Below are 3,603 nucleotides of genomic sequence, written 5' to 3'. Positions count from 1 at the left end.
ATGTGCAGCAGTAAAGAAAGGAAATGAATCACATAACAAAGCTTACAAGAACATAAAGAAACACACCATCAACACATGAGTCCACAAGAATCCCAAAGATGACTGCAAAACCCTGGTCTTCCTTAGCCAAAAATTGCAGAGATACAAGTGAAATAATACAGTGATAGCTTCTCCCTCAAGAGTCCAACCATGAAAATGAGCAAGAAAGTACATAATATAGACGATCTAACCTCTTTCCCTACCTCCATGGGTCGAGATCACTATCCTAGGAGCTGTTTGAACCACTTCTAAACTAAGCACTACAAAATAGGCAGTCAAAACAACTTGCCTCTATAAACTTGGAAACCAGTTCATACATTCAATTTTTACCCTTTACATGCAAGAATCTTCTAGAAGAGTTAAACAAGAGTAAAATTATTCAAAAAGTGTCACAATTACATCCAAGAGGACCACCATCAACCTCAAAAAGTCAAACTGGAGCCAAACTGCGTTTTCTGGGCTGAACTGGTCAAATCTGGCACAATTTCCTCAACGGGTCGCGCACATTTTCTCAACGGGTCGCACACTTTGGAGCTCTGTTTGGAGGCCTTCCCGGTATGAGAATTAGGTTCAGGATAGCTCGTTGGAAAGGTCTCTAAGTCGACTTTCCCACCCGACTAGAATTTGTGGATTTGGAGGTCATTTGCCCAGTCAAAAGTCAATTCTCCCAAGAGTGCTTCTGCAACTCAAAAAAGGGGCAGAAAGTCAAATTTTGCATGTATTTTGACCTTATGGAGGCCCAAAACCCCATAAAAACTCAAGTCCATCCATAGGAATATGTAACTTTGCATGAAAAATTTAGAAATGCTGAGTTTTTGCAAAACGGAGCTACGATGACAAAGGGTCTCACCGGGGGTGAGACCCGTTGAGGAGCCAAAACCTGTAAATTGCCAAAAAATTCCAAAATTACCCAAAATTCTCAAAATTTTTTGGGATTTGTGCTGTAGCTGATGCTAGTGAGTGCCATGATCTTTGAGGGATGCCTCAGCCAAGATACGGAGTGGATTGGTCTTCTTCCTCCGCTTAAGCGCCTCAGACACCCTCCTTTGGAACATTTTCATTTTGGCCTTGCATACATGCATCCTTGCCCAATAGTGATTCTTCATGTTTCTCAGGAGATTTTTCTCTTGGTTGGCCTTAGCCAACAACCTCTCCAAGTGGGCATTCTACTAAATGAGCAGTGACTCTCGGTCAGCAGGCAATGGATCACCAGGTCTTCTACGGTTCAAGACTCGGTCGCTACGAATCCTCCATAGCTCATCAAGTGCCTTCTCCTCCTCTAACTGTGTGTTTCGCTGCTCGAGGTAAGTAATAGTCCATTGGAAACCCTCAAGTCTCCTCTGTAAAACATCATTTTCAGCCCTGAGATGCTGAATGACCTCCTTCGCCTCTTGGCTAGGAGAACTGGCCTCAAGATCAATCACCGGATCCTCATGAACCATGGGCTCTTTGCCCCTCTGCAGTACCTATGCTGGTGAAGAAAGCGAGGCCCCTTCCACCTGATGTGGAGATAACACTCGCTGAGCGGAAGATGAAGGCGAGACCCCTTCCACCTGATGTGGAGATAGTACTCGCCTAGCTGCTGCAAATAAGGCCCTTGGACCTTTCTAATAAGTGACCAGAGGAGTGGAGCTGACATGTCGGGTCTCAAGAATATCATGCTACTATGATGGCCTTCCCTCCTCATGAACAACCTCAGGGGGTGAAAGGGATAACCTTGAGAGCAGCAAAACAAAACCCTATCTCTACTTGCATTTTGACATTTTTAAAGCAAATATACATGAACTTCTCATTTCAACTTGATGGCATTAAAACACATTTCCCATGCTCATTTTTCTCTATCAAGAAAAATAATTTGATGATCAGAGGCCTACCTGCAACCTTGAAGAGATTTGGGGTCATTTGGCAGCTTACTGGCAAATTTCTGTGGAGAAATCCACAACGGGTCACGCCCCTCCCAACAGGTCACGCACGTTGATTTTCTGAACTGCAGAAGGGCTCTCAACGGGTCGCGCACCACCCAACGGGTCGCGCTTTTGCAGGAGGTGTTTGGAGGCCTTCCCGGTGTCGGCATTGGGCGCATAATAGCTCGTTGCAAAGGTCTTTGAGTCTAATTTCCAACCCAACTGGAATGTTTCAATTTGGAGTTCATTTGACCTGTCAAAAATCAAATCTCCCAAGACTGGTCAAAAAGTACCAAATGAGGCTGCCTCAAGGAAGAGTGTTGTTGCAGTCAACTTTTGAATGTCTTCCTCAACCCCACATTGAGCTCATGATACCTCATTGGAAATATATTTGTGTCTAGTTATCATTTTACCCATCAAGAAAATCATTTGGCCCACCAAGCTAGGAGAAAACTTGATTTTCCCAAGGTCACTTCAGAGGTGTCTTTGATTCTCCTGAGGCAACGGTATTCTTGACATGTCTCTCAAAAAATGACACCTGTGAAAAAAGTGAAGGAGGTTGTTCTTCTTTGGCATGCTCTAGACAAAAACCTCTCTCAGTTTCCCAAAATTTATCTTTATTGCTCTGAAACATCATTTGAGTGAAACTTTTCCCGATGTGTGAAACAAGGAATTTTGCCGAAATGAAGCGAAATGAAGGGGATAGGTGGCTTCTAAATTCTTGGGGAAATTTTTGGGAGTGGGGAGGGATGTTAGGAAGCAGGGAAAAGTGGAATCGTGGAGATCGAGTGAGGGGAAGGGGTCCAAAAGGGGAAAACACTGGCCCAACCTAGAAAATTGCCAGGTTGAAGCTAGAAACTAGGGCTTGTGCAAAAATGAGGAATTTGGGGGATCTAAGGGATGGGAAGCATTTGATAGGGTATTTTAAGGATAGGGGAAGGTGTATGAACATCTGGATACAAGTTTTTCCGATGACTTGACCGTCCAAGAGAAATTGGCTTTTCAAAACCTTAGGAGAGGGGAATGACCTTGCCAAGGCGCAACTGAAGCATGAATAAGGTATAAAATGACTCATTCGACACTGACATGATAATGACAACCCTCTGAATGATGATAGGCTCAGCTGAATGATGACATGGACTTACATTTGGGCAAACCCTAGACCTAATGCCTAGTGACCAAATTTTGGCTTGAAGACTCACTGAAATGACAAAATTTGACCTTGACACTCTGAGACCACTTTGTAAGAGCATATTTGATCACTGTAGGAAGGCTGGAAAGACTGACACTAACATTGGCTCCAATGGGGATGGTAGCTCCTTGGAGGTGCCAAGAACCTTAGACCTCTGGGAGAGCAGACCAGTGCCTTTCAATCATTGGGCAATGGAGTCATTATTTCGGCAAACGACACAAGACTTTGACTGAAAACTTGACTGAAAACTGATTGAAACTTAACTAGAACTTGACTCAAACCGACTCGATGGAAAACTGAAATAACTTGAAAAACTCACTCAACAGACTAAACACCAGTGTTGCGGGGGAGCGCCCCCCCTCGCTCCCACTCCCGATCCGCGCTCCGGGCGGGAGCGACTCGGGAGCGCGCTCCCTAAATAAAATTTCGCTCCTTGCCTTTTCGGGAGCTTTTTCGGGAGCGTTTTTC

Source organism: Pinus tabuliformis, chromosome 4_2 (assembly GCF_031772625.1).
Source record: "Pinus tabuliformis cultivar Carrire ecotype Pingquan chromosome 4_2, CPIR1, whole genome shotgun sequence".
In the NCBI taxonomy this organism is placed as follows: Eukaryota; Viridiplantae; Streptophyta; class Pinopsida; order Pinales; family Pinaceae; genus Pinus; species Pinus tabuliformis.
The sequence above is the reverse complement of the archived record's forward strand: the minus strand, read 5'-3'. Positions refer to the sequence as shown.